Source organism: Solanum dulcamara, chromosome 11, assembly GCF_947179165.1.
Source record: "Solanum dulcamara chromosome 11, daSolDulc1.2, whole genome shotgun sequence".
NCBI lineage: Eukaryota > Viridiplantae > Streptophyta > Magnoliopsida > Solanales > Solanaceae > Solanum > Solanum dulcamara.
In genome coordinates this window covers 21,150,337-21,173,199 of record NC_077247.1, presented here as the reverse complement: position 1 = coordinate 21,173,199, position 22,863 = coordinate 21,150,337, and the positions used below count along the sequence as shown (strand labels likewise).

At 37.4% G+C, this 22,863-nt stretch overlaps 1 pseudogene across 1 annotated transcript; it reads left to right on the top strand.

Moving 5' to 3' along the window:
• LOC129873636 (30-kDa cleavage and polyadenylation specificity factor 30-like) lies at nucleotides 1–22,276 on the top strand (annotated as a pseudogene). Its single transcript, XR_008762732.1, has 7 exons — nucleotides 1–679; nucleotides 10,021–10,413; nucleotides 16,055–16,217; nucleotides 16,450–16,560; nucleotides 17,619–17,687; nucleotides 19,423–19,509; nucleotides 21,124–22,276. The product of XR_008762732.1 is annotated as a 30-kDa cleavage and polyadenylation specificity factor 30-like (transcript).
• The last annotated feature ends 587 nt before the right edge of the window (nucleotides 22,277–22,863 follow it).

Below are 22,863 nucleotides of genomic sequence, written 5' to 3'. Positions count from 1 at the left end.
GCCAAATGACCCTAAATTCTTACTCCCTATTTCATAACATTGTATGTAGGGAAGCTATATTTAGGAGATCTCTACTTTCCCAGCAAAGATGGAAGCTATATATTTTCTCTCTTTTTCATCCGCCTTTTGTTCTCTTCCTCTTCCTTTTATTCCCCCTAACCCTGGAGCCAGGAGAAGAAAACGTGTAAAACTGAAAAACGCCGTCGTGCCGAAAGTGCCATAATCACCAATTTCAAGCAAAATCTGTTATAAAACACACACAAAACTACCCATTTGACAGTTGCATAGTAATGGACAAAGGAGAAGGGAGTTTGAATTTTGATTTTGAGGGTGACTTAGACACTGGGCCAACACACCCCACTGCATCCGTTCCAGTAATACAATCTTCCGATCACACTGCCGTCGCCGCTCCAAGTGCTAATATTAACCCGCCTACTGTCCCTGCACCTGTCGGTGGCCAAGGCGATGTAGGATTTGTTGGAAATCGTCGGAGTTTCAGGCAGACTGTTTGCCGCCACTGGCTGCGGTCACTGTGTATGAAGGGTGATGCCTGCGGCTTCCTTCACCAATATGATAAATCCCGAATGCCCATTTGTCGCTTCTTTCGACTCTATGGTGAGTGCCGTGAACAGGACTGTGTTTATAAGCACACAATTGAGGATATCAAGGAATGCAACATGTAAGACTTTTTGCCGGTTTGCTGATTTTTAGTTTCTGTTTATGCTCATCTATTGCCGACTAAACTGTCGCTTAATTATTTAAAACACAAACTATCTAAATCAACTTGAAAAAAAAATTATACTAGTAATATGTTACAGTTGCCTGTCAGGTTACCTGCTTAAATCATGTTACCTCTGTCCAAGAGATGGATGTAAGGTTACCTACTGGGATGTATCCAAAATTTAATCTCTTAGGGATTGGTAGGGTTATAAGAATAGTACTGAATAAAGTGTATTAAGAATGCATTTTTAATGAAGTAGTTAGATCGTATTTGTTGTATGGTGTAGAGTGTTGGCCAGTCAATAACTCTCAAATTCAAAAGATGAAAGTTGTGGAAACAAGGATATTGAGATGGATGTATAGGCTTAGTAGGAGAGTTATGGTAAATTATGAAGATATTTGGGGGCCAAGGTAGAAGTGGCCTCTGTAGTGGATAGGATGCGGATAAGATGCAGGATGTTAGATTGAGATGGTTCGGGCATGTCAATAGGAGATGCACACACCCCAGTGGTGTGAGAGGTTGACACTGGAGAGCCTGGAGGGAGGTAGAGTTAGGCAGAAGAAGTATTGTGATATGATAGGTAGAACATGATAAACCTTCAGCTTACTAAGGACAAGACCCCTTGATAGGAGGGTGTGGAGGTTGAGGATTCGGGTCAAAGACTTGTAGTAGTAAATAGTTTCGCATCTGGTCTTTTCGGCTAGTATTAGTATTATTTTTGGTATTTTTATTATTTTACTATTTTGGTATTTCTCCCTCTTAACTTGTGTTTGAACATGCAATATGAAGTCATGATTTCAAATTAGCACTTGCACATGCGATCTGGGATCATGATTTAATCCCAAATTCTCCAAAAAATATGATCTGGGATTCCAAATCATAATCTCAAATCTTTTAAAATATAAAACTTGACCCATAAGTTTATATTTTGTGAAAACATTATTCATCATTTTAAATTTTACAAAAAGACTCTTGCTCGGCGTGAAGAGATTGTCCATATCATGTGAAAGTATTATTTTAAAGAATAGCTAGTTACTGATATTTTGACTAGTGGATCTTTATAAAATTATGTATATTTTAGTTTGTACTTGAAAACATTTATTCATTAAAGGAACATGGATATATGTGATTTATCAATGTGGTGCTTTAGGATATTTCATTATCTTGTTTATGAATTATGGTTTTCTCATTTGTTAAGATTGTATAAGAATTGGAGAAATTTTGATAGCTTTCAACTTGTGTGATTTTCATGTTTGTGAGAAAAAATACAACTTAAAAAATCCAAATTGCACGTTCAAGAAAAACTTTCGACTTCAAATAAATCTGATTTTGAAGCATACTTTCATATCGCATGTCCAGACAAGCCCTTAGTTTTCTACTACTACTTGTCTCGTATGCCTCTATTTTCTTACTTTCCTGCTATTGTTACTGCTTATGTCTTCATAAATGTTATGTTTTGGCTTTTTTTGAGCCAAGGGTCTATCAAAAACAATCTCTCTACCTAACAAGTTAGGGATAAGGTCTACGTACACTCTACCTTTTTAGACCCTACTTCTGGGACTATACTGGGTATGTTGTTGTTTAGTTATGCTGAGATTATTTCTTATGCACTATTTGATTTAGTGTATTAAAAATAACATGCATTTCATGATTTTTTTAAAATTATTTATTTACAAAAATACCATCCACAAATACAGTGACATGAATATGGAAAAGTTTTTGAGAGACAATTGTATCTTTAACCATGCTAATGCATGCATTAAAATCCTTGCATTGCTAATACCATGGTTTGCCATGTATTAGTTATACATAGGATAATACCAAATAAAGTGTACCGAACAAGGTATTAGTAATATACAAAGCTAATGCATGCATCCTACCAAATGACCCATTAGTGTTGCAGGGTTGGGAATCTAACCCACAATTTTGCTGCATGTTTGTACATTACTTTGCTCTTTAGGTTGTATATGATCATTTTTTAAAAATATTTATCATGGACCTCTCACGATGATAGTTCTTTATATACATAGATGCACATACATGCATATATCAACATCATTTATCAGTACAATACAAGAATAACATAACCATTGTAATCCCACAGGTGGGTTCTATGAAGGGTGGTGTGTACGTAGCCTTACCCCTACATTTTGAAGGTAGAGAGGCTATTTCCAATTGACCCTTGTGTCATGACCCGTCACTTCATCCTACCACTTAGGTACACAATTGTCCATATAAGAATCATAAGTATGCTAGCCTTAATGGGAAAATTCTGGAGTTATGGAGAAGTTTTTGAAAAGACTCTAGAATATCCAAAAAGAGTTCTTGGAAGACCTTAGAATACTCTAGGCTTGTAGAGAATTCTAGAAGGAGGGCCTATTTGTAGATATATAGGGACTTGTGTAGCAATTTTCATTTGCATCTTAGCCCCTAAATGTGTAGTATAAATCGAGGGGCATCCATTTGTAACTCAACCAAGCAAAAGCATGCAATCTTCCTAGTAATATAAAAGCCTTCTTAGAAACTCTCTTGTGTCTTTCTTTATTCTCTCTGTCAAATTTGAAAAGGCTTACTTGAGCTTATAAGATCGTTAAAGATTCGTGAGTAAGTTGTCGAGTACTGCACGGAGTGCTTAGTTGAAGACTAAGTCCGTGACAATGTGGTATTAGAGCAAAGGTTGACACTAGGGGAATGAAAAACGAGGGAGACATCAACGTTGCTAATGTCGCCAACGTCAGACAGGATGGTGGAAAGAAGCACCGAAAGGTCTAATTCGTATGTATCTCATAATTATTTTTTCTTATAAATAATTGTGGCTTGATAATTTTTCCTTTTTTGCAATTAGATATCGGTAGAAAAGCTCTTCGGAAATACACTAATTACTTAATTAATAATGATGATATCGTACCTCCTAAGAATCCTAAAATGACGTTGGTCAAAGAAATTCTTCCACACAACATGTGGAAGAACTTATTTATCGAGGTAATATAGCTTTCTGCAGTGTTGAATTTATTATAAAAAAATTTCAATTGGATAAATTCATATTTGTTTAATCATATATAACTAGCACAGGTTCAATAATTATGAGATACACGAATTTGGACCTTTCGGTGCTTCTTTCCACCATCCTGCCTGATGTTGGGGGCATTAGCAGTGTTGATGTCTCTCTCGTTTTCCATTCCCCTAGTGTCAACCTTTGCCCTAATACCACATTGTCAAGGACTTAGTCTTCAACTAAGCATTCTGTGCAATACTCGACAACTTATTCACGAATCTTTCACGATCTTGTAAGCTCAAATAAGCCTTTTCAAATTAGACCGCTAAGAGAATGAAGAAAGACACAAGAGAGTTTCTAAGAAGGCTTTTATATTACTTGAAAGATTGCTTGGTTGAGTTACAACTGAATGCCCCTCTATTTATACTACATATTTAGGGGATATGATGCAAATAAAAATTGCTATACAAGTCCCTACATATTTACAAATAGGCCTTCCTTTTAGAATTCCCTGCAAGCCTAGAGTATTCTAAGGCCTTCCAAGAAATCTTCTTGGATATTCTAGAGTCTTCTCAAAAACCTCTCCATAACTCTAGAATCTTCCCACTAAGGCTAGCATACTTATGCTTCTTATATGGACAATTTTATGCCGAAGTGGTACGATGAAGTAGTGGGTCATGATAAAAGGCTTTGAGGAGCAACTTGACACTACTAAGTTCTACTTGGACAAGGCAACAAAGAAGATGAAGAAATTTGCTGACCGCAAGTGTTGTCCCACATTAATCTAATAGGTGGGGCTTATAAGATCATAGCTAAACTTTTGGCAGAAAGGCTGAAGAAGGTGCTACACAGACTTGTAGACAGATAGCAAATGACATTCATAATAGGTAGACAAATTATGGATGCAGTCCTGATAGCAAATGAATTGTGTAGAATCCAGACAAAGAAGTCAATGCCCTGGAATTATGCAAGCTTGATATTCAGAAGGCCTATGACCACTTAAACTGGAATTTCTTACTACTTATGATGCAAAGGATGAGCTTTGGAGGCAAGTGGATTAGATGGGTGAAATTCTGCATAAGCACAGTCAAGTTCTCTGTTTTAGCCAACAGAACTCCCAGTGGCTTCTTTCCATCTCAGAGGGGACTGAGACAGGGTGACCCCCTATCACCCTTCTTATTCATTCTAGCCATGGAAGGATTGAGTAATCTGATTAAGACAGCAAAGGTGAAGGGTTGGGTAAGGGGCTTCCAGGTGGACAACACTACACAAATGACTTGGAGATCACTCATCTACAATATGCAGATGATACTCTTATTTTTTGTGAAGCAGTGAGAGAGCAAATGGTGATTCTAAGAGTAATATTCATCATCTTTGAAGCAGTTTCTGGATTACACATCAACGGGGGAAAGAGCTTCATTTACCCCATTAATGAAGTGGATAGTTTGGCAGACATCTTGGGTGGTAGAGTAGGGGAGCTACCAACTGTATACCTAGGTATGCCATTGGGGGCAAAGAGCAAATCAAAGGGGATCTGGAATGGGGTGATAGAAAAGTGTGAGAAGAAGTTGACCAATTGGAAGAGCCAATATTTGACTAGGGGAGGTAGACTCACTATGGTTAATAGTGTGCTTGATGCATTACCAGTTTACATGATGTCTGTGTTCCCAGCTCCAGGCAATGTCATAAAGAGGATAGATGCTTTGAGAAGAAACTTCTTATGGCAGGGAAATGAAGATAAAAAGAAGTTCTATTTAGTCAAGTGGGAAGAGGTCATAAAAAACAAGAAAGAAGGGGAATGAGGATCAGGAACATGAAAAGGCAAAACAAAAGCCTTATGTATGACAGAAGAGAATATGCTATGGAAAGATGTGGTCAAGGTAAAATATGAGATGGAGAATAGGTGGATGACAAAGATGGTGACTACACCATATGGATGTGGTATCTGGAGATCAGTAAGAAATCTCTGGCGTTTGCTTCTATCTAGAATCAGATTCCAGGTGGGTAATGGCATGAAGGTGTTATTTTGGGAGGACAAATGGATAACCCAAAGACCCTTGAAACAATTATTTCCAGACTTGTACACACTAAGCCTCCAGCAAAATGCAACAGTCTCTGGAATGTGGACAGGGGTGGAACTTGCATCTTAGGAGGAACTTAAATGACTGGGAGATGGGAAACATAGAGGGGCTTTTCAAGACACAATGGCACAATTTAGCAATCTGGCTAATGGGGAAGATAAGGTTGTCTTGGAAGATTGACACAAAGGGGCTTTCAGTGTCAATTCAGCTTACAAAACCTCAATCTTTCAAACGACAGGATGGAGCACTGGCTATGGCAGATGATCCGGAGAACTAAAATTCCATTCAAGGTAAATTGCTTCACATGTTGCTAGCCAAGGAAGCAGACACAAGAAAATTTGTGGAAGAGAAAGTTCCAACTATGTTCAAGGTGCTACTTATGTGAAGAACAGCCAGAGACAGATAACCATCTCTTTTTGCATTGTAAATGGACAGATCAACTATGGAGAATATTTAGCTGTCTTAGAAAGATCACTCAGGTGAAACCAAGAAACATAGCACAACTTCTAAGTTGCTGGATAAACGTGGGCAACACTACAGTAAAGGAAGAGATATGGAAGATTGTCCCAGATTGCATGTGGTGGACAGTGTGGAAATAAAGGAATCAAAGGTGTTTTGAGAGCAAGAAGAACAAATTACAGGCTTTAAGATGAATTGTTTAGCTCTTTATTATTTTTGGTGTAAACAAGAAGTAATAGTACAGGCAGAAGATCTTTTTGACGTTTTTAGACTGTGACAAAAAGCACAAATAGAGTCTGTTAGGTTGTAATATGTTTTGAAAGGAGGACTACATTTGTCACGTCCCAAAATACCCCCTAGACGTGACTTACACCCGCTATCACTACCTGTCGGGCGAATGAAATATCCATACACTTAACTAAATTATGTAAGCACTGAGATAAAATATGTGCAACTCCAAAACTCATCAATACTCCTCAAAATGAAATAGTTATCAAACCAAAATCGTATATCGATTTATGAATAGGATGGACACTTAAATAATGTATATCTAGCCCAAATTCCACAGTAAAACCATGGAGCATCTAATAGAATTACATGAGTCCAACTGTCGGGCATGCAAACCCCAAGAAAAGAAGATGTAAGCTATAAATAACTAGAGCTGAAACAGTAGCCTCCTCGATCAATACGAAGGCTTACCTCAGCGATAGAATCCACTCAAATGAACTAGTTGGCCACTAGTCTCACCCTCTGCTACAGTATCTGCATAGACATGCAAGTAAGGAGTGAGCTATATATAAATATAACCAGTAAGATCCTCGACTTGCTACTCTAATACCACTGGAACAAGAGTTAGAAAATACATCTATACCATAAACACATAATGATATGCACAAGAATGTATTTCATAATATAAAGCTCAATAAGTCTAACCAAATGTTCCAAAAAGGGTACTATATGTTTCTACTCAATCCACACTCTAAGCTTGTCATAAATGGCAGTGAAGGAGATCAACCCATCACCCTGACAAGTCCACGACAACATATATAATGCCCCAAAGTATACTACGGCAGCATGTACAAAGCTCCTAACATATTACGGCAGCTATGTATGGCCCTAGTAACTATATCACGCTAATGAAGAAAGATATCCAATATCACACCACATATAACTTATAAAAATATTTGATATTCTTCACAAAATAGCCTATCTATGGCTGATCCAAAACTACCAATTCTGCCAAGCACACGCTTGTCCCAACACATGGACTAGGTAGAGAAAATGCATTTTTCAAAGCAAGTATGAAAAGCAAGCACTAAAGCTTAAAGTTTCACTTACCTCGCTAATGACAAATTCCACAACCTTGCACGCGTAGAACACCCACCAAAACAGCCCTCAAATGCCTCAATCTATGCAAAATATTGATTAATAACATCAATTATACTAGTCGGGTAAAGTGTCAATATCCCTAACTTTTAAGCTTAGAGCTAAACCTTAATATTTTACCCTTAAACCATGAATTAAATATATATAAAAAAATTGCAGCAAGCCATAGCAACAACAGTTTTGCTTGCTGCCAAAAAAAAATGGCTTAAATTTCCAATCTCCTTAAAATTCTTAGAACCATAGTTGCCTAAGGATTTTCAATTCATAATAACTATCACAACATTACCTGAAGCGTTGATTTATAATCATTGCTTCAATTATTTTTAAGAGCTATGGTAAAAGTAGAAAGGGTACAGAACTCCAAAGAATCTCCTCTCTGAGTTGTTTGTTTTCTTCTAAAAATAAAGAAACAAATTCTGTCTTAGAATTCTACTCTATAGGACTGTGAGGAGAAAGGAATCTGCAAGGGTAGCCACTCCTTTTAACTGAAAAGGACAGCCACTCCTTTTGGTTCTTTAAATAATAAAAGTTATTGGTTAAATTACCTATTGACACTTCATTTAAATCTGCAGCCCACTTAATTAACCCTTCATTAAATGAAAGGGTTATTACAACATTGATGTAGTATACCTGTGGTTATATAGAGGAAAAAGTTGCCATTATAAAAAAAATAGTGTCGTCCCACAGATTACAAGGTTGGAGACATGATCTTGGTAAAGTTTACTCCAAGGCAGTTCAAGGCACTGCGGCGTACACCCGAATTTGGTACGAAAGTATGAAGGCCCGTTCAGGATCATTGCCAAGGTGGGAAGATCTCATACAAGTTAGAGTTACCACCTTATCTCAAGGTCCACCCCGTCTTTCATGCCAGTGTCCTCAAGCCATACCATGAAGATGTGGATGATCCTAGCTGGAATCAATCAATTCGGGCACCGATTACCATCACTCCCTCACAAAATCGAGAAATTGAGGCTATTATTGACTATCAAGCCAAGCGGAAACAAGGGCAACAAGCCACCACCATGTTTCTTATCCATTGAAGGGACAGTCTCCGGAGGAAGCCACATGGGAACGATATGAAGTCTTGTGGCAATTTAAAGACCAAATTTGGGAGTTCATGTAGTAGCAATGCGCCGGGGTTGTCGGAGCATCAGGTAGGGGAGAGTGTCATGACCCGCCACTTCATACCACTTAGGCATAAAAATTGTCCATATAAGACGCATAAGTATGCTAGCCAGTGGGAAGTTTCTAGAGTTATGGAGAGGTTTTTCAGAAGACTCTAGAATATCCAAGAAGAGTTCTTGGAAGGCTTTAGGATACTCTAGGCTTGTAGAGAATTCTAGAAGGAGGGCCTATTTGTAAATGTATAGGGACTTTTGTAGCAATTTTTATTTGCATCTTAGCCCCTAAATGTGTAGTATAAATAGAGGGACATTCATTTGTTACTCAACCAAGCAAAAACAATCTTCATTTGTTACTCAACCAAGCAAAAACAATCTTCCAAGTAATATAAAAGCCTTTTTAGAAACTCTCTTGTGTCTTTCTTCATTCTCTTAGCAGTCTAATTTGTAAAGGCTTACTTGAGCTTACAAGATCGTGAAAGATTCGTGAGTAAGTTGTCGAGTAAGTCCGTGACACTTGGCTCAAGTAAAACATATCAAAATCAAGTATGGAAAAGAAAGGAGTGAAGACACGATGCTAAAAGACATCTTTTATAAGTCTAGCATTTTATTCACGAAGGAGCACAGGGTGACTGTTGTGTTTCTTTACACTAAACATCTCTAGTAATAATATTGAGGGTGTATTTTGTCACAAGCTACTGTCAACAAATCAAAATCACTTTTAAAGGAGCTCTGGCATTCAAAACGTCCTTCATTAGACACAGCTTAGCATTCAAATCTAGAGAAGCTAGCATATAATAACAATATTTGTGCGTCAATGTGCCACTCCCTGACCCTCCATCGAAGTGTGTCAGATTCCGAGCTTAATTCTCAGAGCCATAAACAGATGGTAACTAATTAGTTCTTTCAATTACCCGATCATTAAAATCCTGTTTATACTTAAAACAGCTATACTCATGGCTTAAGCATGCTGTATTCTGGGCCATAACTTATCCTGATATGAAGCAATTATAGCTCTATTTATTTGCTTTCTATGTTCATTGACTTATTTTGCTGCTAAGTGACAGCTGATAAGGCTATAAGTGCTTTAGATGTTTATGGTAATGGCTGTTAGTTTTGTTGCTTTTAAACTGAGTAATTTGTACTTTTGATAAGCAAAAAATGACTAGTGGTTCCTCAGACAAATATATGGATAGATTAATGACATTTGTTGCTGGTCAAGTTATGACCTTTTTTCTGATGGTTTTCATAATACAGGTACAAATTGGGGTTTTGTCCAAATGGTCCTGATTGTCGATATAGACATGCAAAGATGCCCGGGCCTCCACCTCCAGTGGAAGAAGTCCTTCAGAAAATTCAGCATCTGGCATCCTACAACTATGGTTTCTCAAACAGGTTTAACCAAAATCGAAATGCTAATTATTCAACACTGACAGACAAATCTCAGGCTTCACAAGCACAGAATGGAATGAGTCTTGCTGTGAAATCTACAGCAACTGAGACACCCATTATTCAACAGCACCAGCCGCATCAACAACAAGTTCAGCAACCTCAATTACAGGGTGGCCCAACTCAAGCACAAATTCATCCCAATGGCCAGCAAAATCAAACTGATAGAACTGCAGTAGTCCTGCCTCAAGGAACTTCTAGGTGTGTAGAGTTTCAATGCCTTTAATTAGGTTATGTAATCAGTTCATGTACGTAGATGATTGATAATAATATAAGAGTCCCCTATGTCAGCTGTAATGAGTTCATCCAGAGCCTTGGTATCGTCATAACTGGTTCTACTAATTTCCTGATTGTTGTTTTTCTTATCCACTTGTATACTGGTTTTCCTTTTGTTCAATTTTCTGTTCCTCTTATGCATAGTTTGCGTGTCTGAGGAATTGTTATTGATTATTGTGATCTTAATACATCAGAGTTCTGCAATAAAAGATACATACTTTGATGGGTAATTTGTGTGCCCTGATGCACGGGCAATATTAGGGATCACCACCCTCCAAGAGAGGACAAGGGAATCACATTGGAGGATATGTGGCTACCTGCTTTCTTTGTTCCTTTTTTCTTAGTTGCTCCAGTGGTTTACATATCTATAGCTGCTAGAAGTTTAGGCCTTTGCTTACAGATGCTGAAGTTTATACAACTGTCTCTTTGAAAGGAAAGAGCTTGTTTTTTCTCACCATTACTTCAGTTAGCTGTTATGGTCACTGGGATTTGGTCTTCTAGTTGATTTAACTTTGTCAGAGTGATGTAAACTCCAAATAATAAGTTCAGATTGAAGTCATGGGATAATTTTCATTGTGGGAGGGGTGGGTGAGGTGATGCACCCATTGTAACTTCCTCCAAACTTGTGAAGTGAAGCAGTACTATACCTTGATTCTTAAAATGTCCTTCGAATTGTTCTCTTCTTTCTTTGGCATTCCAGGTGAGGTGATGCACCCATTGTAACTTCCTCCAAACTTGTGAAGTGAAGCAATACTATACCTTGATTCTAAAAATGTTCTTTGAATTGTTCTCTTCTTTCTTTGGCATTTCCTTTAATAGTTATGAGTTTGCTATGCAGCCTGTCAGATATTAGTAAGACCATCTTAGACCTAGTGAGCTCTAAGAGTATCCTCTTACTCTTCATAAATCAAAGGCAAAGGAGCCTATGGTTCCATATGTCAGACAAACCATGTTCTGTGTAATAGTCATGCTTTAGCGACCAGAGGTGGTTACTTTTCTCCTTAGAATTCAAGGAAATGGTGTCTTGGGCCTGTGTGAGATCCTATCATATTTAGTTATTCCTATAGAGACAAGGTGTTCAATAGAGCAGTTGTAGGGAAGTTGATATGAAGATTTGGGGTAGAGGAAAATGCTTTTGGAGGGGGGTGGTTGGGAAAAGTATGGTACTAAAGCAGGGGGATGGAGGACTAGGAATATTATAACTCTGTATGAGAGTGGTTTGTGGAGGAGTATTAGGAAGGGGTGGAAAGATTTGCGAACATATTTCCTTTAATGTAACGAGATGAGGGAAGGCTTCCGTAATATATATTTTGTGTATCCTACCAAAGAGAAGAGAGATGACAATTCAACAAATTCATGGGTCTCACGAGGGGGTTATTCACTGGGACTTAAGATTCAGAATGCATATGCAGGATTGGAAGATGGAAAGAATTTCACAATCTAATTGAGTTTTTTATGGGTTAGCCACTCCTAACAATTTCTTGGATGTATAGAGCTGGAGAGAGAGTGGAGAGTGATTATTCACTGTTAGCTCTTACTATAAAAGGTTACTAGTGAGAGAGGAAGGTACTTTCCCCGTTGACTCTATTTGGATCCCTAGAGCTCTGAGGAAGGCGTGTTTTTTTGTATGTATGGCGGCAAGGGGTGCAATCTTAACAATGGAAAATATGAGGAAGAGGAGGATCACCTATGTTCGTTGGTGCTTTATGTGTTGTGCAAGTGAAATGTAGACATCTCCTATTGCACCGCAAGGTGGCTAATCGGTTATGGATGGTGATCCTCAATTTTCTTAGGATGCAGTGGGCGATTTTGGGCACTGTGAAGGAAGCTTTGCAAAGCTGGACTCTTAGGAGGGGGAAGAGAAGCCCAAGGGCATAGAGTGTTGCCCATTTAGCAATCATGTGGGTCATTTGGAAAGAGAGAAGTAGGAGGACATTTGAAGGGTTGGAATGATTTTGTAAAGTCGCTGAGTCGTGTTTTGTCTCTGGTCTTTTTTGGTGTACTTGTGAGGTCCCTATTTGCATAGAGAATTGGATTTCTGTTGTTGAGAACCACATTTTGATGTAGGTTTCTCTTCCTATGGTAATGGGTTGTACGCGTTTCTTTTGCCCCATTTGTTAATAATTAGAAAAGGGATTTCGTTTGACTAATAACAGATGGGCAGTCTTTTCTAATTTCAGTGCGACAGATGTACTAGAGTATGTATTTAGTCTCGCATATTTTTGCTAAATTTCTGGTGCAAGTTGGGAAATATTTAACTTTTGTCGAATTCTTTTGTGTTTTCGATAATCTGATAAAATTTCTTTCCTTGCTGGAGTAGCGGTCAGAGAAATAGTTCTCCAATAGTCTCTCTCTACAGCTCCATGATACAAACTATATTGTACAGAGAAATAGTTCTCCAAATAGGTTTTCCCTCTTTCGTACCTCTAAAGCTCCATGATTACAAACTATATTGTACAGAGAAATAGTTCTCCAAATAGGTTTGCCCTCTTTAGTACCTCTAAAGCTCCATGATACAAACTATATAGTACACAGTTACAGAAAGAACTCATGGTCTCATTATATAGGTAGAGTTAATACTTACTCCTATTCTCAAAAAAAAGTAAATGCTTCTAAAAAAATAAGTTGATGTGTTTGGTATGATGGAGTTCAATTTTTAGGATAATGTTCCTCTTAAGGAAGTAATATTTTGGTGTTTATTTACTGGAAAATGTTTTTAAAGGAAAACATTTTCAATCAAACAGGGAAAATGATTTTTCACTTACGAGGGAAGTTATTTTCTTTATAACTTCATATTACTTGTGTCAAAACACAGAAATTATTATTAATATTTAGTACTCAAAAATTCATCAAAGCACTCCCTGCTTTGCTAGTATTGTTAATCTTTTGACATGTTTTTTCTGTAAAATATTTTCCTCAGACTTTACCAACCAAACACTGGAAAGCTTATTCTGGAAAAATATTTTCCATGAAAATAACTTCCGTCATACCAAACACACTAACACATGATTTGTAATTTTCATTGTAAGTTGTGAATGACCTTTCAGGTTATGGTATTAGTAATTTGCTTATTGGTAGTAATACTCTTGCTGTTGTTGTTGTTGTTGTAGTAATGATCTTGTGGCAGGATCATCTTCATGTAGTGAAAGTGTTAGTTGTGTGGTTGATAGTGAGATATCTTTTATTGATGTTGAACTTCTTGTTAAAGATCATGTTGCGAATTTGAATATGCTGTAGCTTGAAGATAGATTTTAATGCGTTGACTTTGTTTCCTGAAATTGTAGCAATTTTGAGGATAGTGATCCTCGGGAAGTAATGTTCAGGGCCTATAATGGGAAATTGCTGTGTAATCTGTTTGAAAAATAAAAGGAAATCTTTATTTAGAACTGCAAATAGGAACATTTGATTCTTTTTGATTGTTGCATATATGAACCTTTTTTTTTCATGAGAAACTTTATCTGTCAATTGATCCTTTCACTGGCTTTCGAGTTCAATGTTGTGTTTTAGTTTGTATTATTTGGTTATTTTACTTGGTTTGTGACTCCTTGGATGATGAACTGCACATATGTTGCTATTTATTCATAACTATTGATCCTTGTTAAGGAGTTTTATGTTTGCTTGGACATAGGTGCATGGTGTTTACTTTTGTGGTATGGGATGTGAATAGAGTTTTGGACACAGGTATGAGAAAAAATCTAACAAGGTTATATGTATTGGGATACTTGAATGTCTGTAACATTTTCTTGATCTAATGAAGGAATTATTGTTAAGACTTTTCCAAAAAAAGAAAGATAGATTGTAAGATTTTAGAATTGAGGGTATAATGTTTCACTTAGTCAGCTGAGAGTATGCAACATCTCCAAATAAACAGGGGAGGAGGCTGTTGGGGTGACACATCTTAGAATTTCAACAAATCCTATCAAGGGAATGGCTTTAGAGACTTGGTATTAAGGAGCACTCTCTCTGGAGGGAGGTGGTGGTGGATAAATACTTGTTGAAGCAAAGTGGAGGACTAATTGTATCACATGTAGACTTTAGAGGGATATTATGAAAGGATGGGAAGATTTCATTGGTAACAAAATCTCCAGGTTAGGGGATGGAATATAATTAGCTTTGGGAGTTATAAGTAGGGTGAAAGAGACGTTGAGACGCACATTCATAAACAAATATAGTATCTCGAGAGTTGAGTCAGAGGGAAATGACAGTATGAGGATTCTGGAGACTACAATGGAGGGGTTCATTGGAACATAGGTGTTAGACAGGATCTTCAGGATGCGAAGTTACTGAATTCCAAGCCTGGTTGAAATGCTATACAAGCAAAATACTTCAGACACTAGTCAGGACTCATGGAGGTGGGGTGGAGAGAGGTGAATTGTTTCCAGTACAATCATATTATCATAACCCTTGGTAAGGGAGGAGGCGAATTTTTGACTCTTATAGGTTGGGATCCCTATAGCACGAAAACATGTGCTTTTTTACTCAGCGACGGAAGGAGTAATCTTGAAAGCTTGGAAATTTGAGCAAAAGGCAGATTACATGTCAACCGGTAATTTATGTGCAAATTTTCAGATGAAGATGTGGACTACCACTTATTTTTTCAGGTGGCAACTCGCTTGTGTTGTGAGATGGTGAGATGGTTCAAATTGCAATGTCGATGCCGAGCACACTGAAGGAGGCTCTCTCCAGTTGGACATGTTGAAGAAAGAAGAGAAGTGAGGAGTGTGGGATGTTGCTCAATTAGCACTCATGTAGGTCCTGTTGAAGGGAGGAATATGATGGCTTTTGTAAGGATAGAGAATCATATGACTTTGTAGATTCTCTTTTTGTTGCTGTTTGTATAATGGGGATTTTTCCATTGTAATTTAAGGATTCATTTGTGATTGTTTTATCAGTTTATACGGAAATTTAGAAGTTCTCTTCTTCATGGAACTAAAACTTCTTGGCTGCTATGAGTATAACTGAAGCCAAAAGTATATAAATCGGTTTGACTAGATATCTTACATAATCGCTACTAATTCGCCTGTCTTGTCGTGATGAAGCAGTTATGCCAAGAAAAAGGAAGAGCCATGATGATTGTTTAATTGACTAGTTTCACAAGGAGTAGTTTGCTGTAGATGCAATTTCATTATTCTCTCATAGCAGTCTGTCACATATTTGCTTGCAAGTTTGCCTACAAAAGTATGAGTAAGCTTTATGGATGAAAACTGTCCAGGACTAAACACTACAGGTTTGCTGGTCAGAACTGGTATTCTGTCTTTGAACATTGTGTGTTATTTAAAGACACAAGGTGGTGATTCATTTTGTGCGATGTTGTTTTACTTGCAATATCTTTCATTTGTTACCGGTGAGGTGATGAATTTCCTTTAATTTTTGAATTTCTTATTTTGACACCTGGCACAGCAGTGACTTCCATTTGTTCAATTTATTGATCTTTGTTCATATAGTACTAATGTCCTTCTTCTCTATCCATGTCCCCCTTTATTGTGTTACTGGATAAGATAGGACAGTTGCAGTTCATATCTCTGTTTATGCTAGCACACTTATCCAATTTCTTGCATGGAATTAGGTACTTTATTGTTAAAAGCTGCAACCGTGAGAATCTTGAATTGTCAGTACAACAAGGAGTTTGGGCTACTCAAAGAAGCAACGAGGCTAAACTAAATGAAGCTTTTGACTCTGTGGAAAATGTCATTCTGATATTTTCTGTCAACCGGACTAGACATTTTCAGGTAGGCTGTTATTATCTATCCTTAATGTGCTACAGATGTAAAATTTGTCTATTACTTAATAGCTGAGGAATGTGTTTAGTATTACTTGTATATCATTATTGTAAGTGTGTATAACTTGATTTTGACTTGTCATAGAAGTAATGTGTGAGTTAAGGCTAGTTGATGGTTGTAAAACAAAGCTTTCTTTGGTTGATGCATTTTCACGATGTGGAATTTGTTTACTATTTGTTAGGGTTGTGGAAAGATGACATCTAGAATTGGTGGCGCTGCTAAAGGAGGAAATTGGAAGCATGAACATGGAACTGCTCATTATGGACGTAATTTTTCAGTGAAATGGTTAAAGGTCATTTGTATTTTCTTTCTTCCCCCCACCTGTAATCTTGGTTCCTGTGTATTTGCTTATGCACCTTATCCAGTTGGATGGCCTTGATGTATATCTGTGTATGTAGTACCTTACTAACTTCTATCCCGGGGCTTGGGGGCAAACACAGTGTGGCTTGAAATCGTCTTTCCATTTCTTTTTGGGATATTAGTATTCTTTTCTTCAAGGGAGTGGGAAAAAGTGAGATGAAATTATCAGCAAACCCAAAGGGGATCATCATTTTTGGTTTAGAAGATAATGGAGTATTAGTTTTATCTTTTAAATGTTTTTATATTTATGTAGGAACTTAAATTGGTAATAGTAAGGGCATGTCGAATTTATGACCAGTTATGATGGCAGGCGAGGTTTCTGTAACATTTTTTGACAAAGGTAATGTTGTATTCCCTCAGCATTAAGGCTATGCTGGCAACCTCCAAAAAATGTGCCCAGAATTTACATGGAAGGGTAAAAACACAAGAAGAAAAAAAACTGAATACTTACAAAGCACCTATAAAATCTACGAACTGATCAGCTACTACTACACCTACTTCTTTACACCAAAAGTATAATGTATTGATACAGTTTTCTTTGACTGCCTGAATAGGATTAGTAATATCCTCATGACGTCTATTGTTTCTTTCCTTCCAAATTGACCACCATATACATGATGGTATTATCTTCCACCCTTCCTCCTCTTCTTGTCCAACAGCTTACCAAATCTGCCGTGTGCTCTGGCATTATCCACCTGGTCTATAATTTTGGATTCCAAAATGGAGATGTGTGGGTAATCGAACCTTACCAGATTAAAGTTCAATTCTCTCTTCACCAAAAGTGTCATACTAAAAAATTCCTATTCCTTTTATGGCCCTTCCTATTTCTCTTTAGGACTATGATCATTTTTAACATGTAGTTGATATAACTTAGTGGCTGAGATTTTCTTTCTTTTTGTTTTTTGCATCTCTCTTCTTTTTACCTCCCTTTTAAGTAATTGTTGCATAATTGCTTGCACATCTGAACTAACTCTAAGGTTTAAAATGCAGCTATGTGAACTGTCCTTCCAGAAAACTCACCATTTGAGGAATCCATACAATGAGAATTTACCAGTGAAGGTATAAGCCTAAGTCTTTATCCCTTGATCCTTTTGATCAATTTCAACTAGTTTAATATTTATTGTAACTGCTCTAAGAATGTTGATGTCCAATGATTGATTTAGACTGCATTTACTAACAGGCAAGAATTTGTGTTTGTGTTGAAGATTGCTGTAATTCCCCGAATGTCTTTTCTCATGGATGCCATAATAAACATCCCTAAGATCCTGACTGGCCTTGCAGACCATTGGCTAGTTTCATTTCCCATCCACTCTATCCCCACACCTTTCTTTTTAAGAAACAACCTTGTTTTTGCATTTCAATAAGACCATCTAGTTCCACCGGAAATTCTTTGACTGCTTCTGGTAAGAACCAATAACCTTTCGTCCACAGCAAAGCTTTGAGGATCTTGAGTTTCTCAAAAACAAGATTTGAGTAGCTTGAGTTACTCAAAAAAAAAAAAGATTGGAGTATCTTGAGTTTTGGGTCATCTGAATAAAAGAGATTATTCTCGCTCTCTCCCAAAGCTGATACTCTTTAGTGGGAAAACTTGTATAGTTTGTTTTGGAAAACCGAAATATAATGAAAAGAATTTTTTTAGAGTGAGGGAGTTAACTTAGCCATATTGTCTTGACTTGATAATCAAAAGACCAGTTCCTTCGAATTTCACATCTAATTATGATGTTCGGTAAAGCTTAAAGAAATCACCAAAAAAATTTGGTTATTTAAGCAGTCAGCATTTTCGCTGAACTATATATATAACAGCATATTCTGCAATGCTCACATTGCCAAGGTAGCAAGGTTTTTACCTTTAAGGCAAGGATTTTGGTTCAAGTTACTGCTAAAGTGCATTCCAACATTACCCAAAAAGTGAACAATGGTCACAAGTGAGATAACAGATCTTAGTTTGACCTTAATCACAACCTTCTTTTGAGTTTTTGAAGATAGCAAGCCGTAATTCATGAAATAAACTGTTCTTCTATTTAAAAAATTCCCCACTAAAAGTAGATGAATTAGTAGATTTCTTAGGTGCTTTGTAAAGCTTAGAGTCTAACCTTACTACCTTGTAATGGTTTTGGAGGTGGCCAGCATTCCTTAATACTGAAGAATACAACTGTACTAATTATGAAAATAAATAAATAATCTCCACTAAATTGTGATGTTCTCCTCAACTTGCAATCCGTTTGGATTAAGGTTTGACCAACAGTTAAGACATTGAGGCTGGTTAGCTAAATGGTTTAAATGTTGAGGGTTTCCTTTTTTTTTTGTCACTAAAATATTCTTTGTGTTTGTTGGCAATCAGTGTTGTCAAAGGCTTGCGAGACACAAAACATGTTGAGCGCTTCACTTAGCAGTCGCTTCAGTCTCGCCATCAAGGTTCTAAGACATTCTTTTTCTTGCCAAAGAGTAATTCTGAAGAGGCGACACTAAATAATTGATATTTCGTTTTATCGTAATTATTTTTCACTTCTTTGTCCATATATTTGTTATTCATGCTTATAATTATTAGTCTAGGATGAACATGCAGATTTTTATTTTTTTCCTCCATTTGCGCCTTTCTTCATTAAAGCCTACACTTTATTTGCGATTTGCGTTTAAAGCCCCTACGGACCTTAGAATTGTTTTGCTCTTTTCGCCTTTGATAACACTGTTGGTGAATCAGTACCAATGAAAGTGTACCACAAACTTCCCTTTTGTTACATGCTTTTGTTACTTCCAGTCACCGTTTCAATGTTGTATTTTGCTACTGTTTCAGATAAGCAGAGATTGTCAAGAATTAGAGCCCTCTGTTGGTGAGCAGTTGGCTTCTTTGCTTTATCTTGAACCAGATAGCGAACTTATGGTACTACTTTTACTAAAACTGAATGTTGTCCTCAATAAAGTTTTCATTCTCTAGATAGTAATGTTTCCATTCCTGGAGCTTTCGGAGTGCTTCCGCATGTTACTGGTCTCGGTATAATATGTGCTTAGAACAAATGACTAGTAAAGTTATGACGGTGTTTTTTGCAAGAAAAGATTGCATTAGATATCAATATTGACAATATGCATAAATAGTGGTGGAGCCAGAATTTTGATTTAGGGGATTCAAAATTTGAAGAAGTAGACACATGAACTTGCCGAATGGGTTTCAACATCTACTATGTCTACATAAAAAAATATTTTTACCATGTATAAATACTATAATTTTCCGCTCCGCCACTGTGCATAAAACCGCTGCTGATATATACAATGGAACACTTGTTACTGCTTTCGTGGCTATCTTCTGTGAAAGCACTATTTCTGGAGGTGCATGGTATAGTTTCTGCTTTTGGTTGAAGCTATTAGAAAAATTTCTGGTTTTGGTTGGAAGAGTTTTTGATCCCATATTTTGTGCATTCAATTAGTCAATGCTGATTGACAATATTGAGCCTTGTGATAGTTATATACAAGTATTTTGAAATTTCCCTGTGATAGGTATTATCCAAATACTTTTAATGGGGATTGAAAATTATTGCTCTGGTGTGTTGTCAGTCCTAACTGGCTATCTGCTCATTTAGTTAAAAATTCTTAGATCGTCTCATGTAGGTGTTCAGTGAAGTCGGAATGGTTTGATTAGATAGTTTCTAGTTTTAATGTCTTGAAATTTTAGCATTATTCATTTGGATGATAAACGAGAATAGTTTGGCCTTGGAAGGATTAATTCCTCTCAATTTATAAGGTGTGGTTTCACCTCCTCATCAAATCCATCAAATCGTATCCCCATTTGGGCCCAGCTTTATCATATTCATTTAAACCACACAGAGACCAGGTCCAGTGCTGCAGTTGATTTTCTTTGGTGTATGCACCAACAATGATAACATCATGTTCATTGCAGTTTATTGACTGACAAGGTTGATTGCCGATCATTGATTGTGTCGATACCTCCTACATACTCACAGCTTGTTCGGACGAAACTTGTACTGGAATTTGTTTGGTTTTTGTCTCACTACTAAAGCACTCACCATCCTCACATGGGTTGTCCAAGATTTCATTGGTCATCGTATAGGATGAGCATATGTAATACACCTGTTTCTTCTTTTCTCCCCCAAATTTAAGACAAAGCTCCATTGCTACCAGGTTAAATTTTATTTAGATCATGACATGGCCCAGTTTGGACATGTTTTAACACAGTTTCTATTCTTTCTTTGATTTGTAACGGTGGTGAGTTGTCTACTCTTATTTTTATTGGTTTGGTAATGATTCAGTTCCATCCAATAGATGCCTCAACTTCAGTCCAATGTGTCTGCATCCTCAAACTCAAAATTTTGCTGCAATCCTTCTCTTTCCTTGTAATGTGCTGTTTGTCATTAAGCATCTAATGCTTGAATTATCCTCAACGAGAAAAGGGCATGGTGGTTATAGTAACTCTACAAACTATACCTGTTGCAGTTGGATTTGAGTAGACTGTATACTAATGGGATAAATAACTGCATTTCAGGCAATCTCACATGCAGCAGAATCCAAGTGGCAGGAAGAAAAGGTGAAGGGAGTGAACCCTGACAATGGGAATGATAACCCAGATATTGTACCATTTGAAGACAATGAAGAAGAGGAAGATGAAGAAAGTGAGGACGAGGATGAAAGCTTTGATCAAGGTTTTGGACCAACTGCGCTTGGCAGAGGAAGGGGCAGGGGAATTGTATGACCTCCAATAATGCCTTTCGGACATGGGCCCAGGCCTCCTCCTGGAATGCGGGGCTTCCCTCCGGGCATGATGGGTGATGGGTTTTCTTATGGAGCTATGACACCTGATGGTTTTCCAATGCCTGATCATTTTGGGATGGGTCCCCGACCTTTTGGTCCATATGGTCCACGATTTTCAAGTGATTTGATGTTTCATGTCTGCCCTCCAGCTGGTGGATTTGGGATGATGATGGGTCCCGGAAGGCCCCCTTTCATGGGCGGAATGGGTCTGGGAGCGACAGGCCCACCCAGAGCTGACCGAGCAGTTGGAATGCATCTATCATTTCTTCCACCCTCATCTCAGCCTTCTCAAAATCTTTGTAGGGCTAAAAGAGAACAGAGGGCTCCAGTTAGTGACAGGAATGATAGATTTAGCTCTGGCTCAGATCAAGGTAAAGGTCAGGAAATGGTGGGTTCAGTTGGTGGACCAGATGGAGTACATTATCTGCAAATAGGGAAATCTGAACACGATAATCAGTTTGGTGCTGGAAACAGCTTCAAAAATGATGAAAGCGAAAGTGAGGATGAAGCCCCAAGAAGATCAAGACATGGGGATGGAAAGAGGAAGAGGCGGGATATTGATGAAGATGCTGCAGCTGGCTCGGAAAAATAGGTGTCATTCTAAACCAAATATAGATGTCATCTTGTCTTTACAGCTGTTCGTGACATTCTTCTACGGGGGTAAATGCAACTAGTTTTAATGTAGAAACCCATCCAACATCCTGTTTTTACAGAATTAGAAAGAAAAATTCAACTTACATTCCGGCTGGAAGATATACTCTTATGTCACCATCCTGAGAGTATCCGCCCGACCGAGAAATTAACAAGAGGTTTATAATATATGTCCTGGTGTATACTTTGTGGAACAATTAAATTTTACAGCCTTCTATTAGATAAATTTTGAGGAATATTCCTGTTGGATCAAGTTTTCTTTTGTCATGCTGGCGCATATTCCCTACTTAGTGAAGCATGAAATATTGGTTGAAGCCTTGAAGGTCGTATCATGATGCATTAAAAGTTGATGGACTTACTTTGTGTCTGAATTATTTTAGCTGCTGATATATGGAAAACATGTTTAGCAGGTTTGTACTTTTCCTTCTCAGCCCACTTCCATTCAAGTTACCATGGATTTAGAAGGTGAAAATGATGGAAATGGTTCCTCAAGTTTGTCATTTACTATATTGCTATGCATGACCTACAGATATTTAGCTTATCTAACACAATTTTTGCCGTATTTGATGGCTTAAAAGTTATAATACGTGATTAGTCAGTTATTATGGAGTTGTCTCACCACCACTAAAACATGGAGAGGTTTTGGAGTTAGGAGTTTGAAAGCACAGAATGAAAGCCTTGTCATGAAATGACATTGGAGATTCAACACTCTAGTACTGTCTTCGGAGGAAGATATAATGGTTCTCGAATAGGAAAACACATCTATTAAATGTTGAATTGTTTCTTTCCTTTAGTTCATTTTCAACTTGGAAACGGGATATTA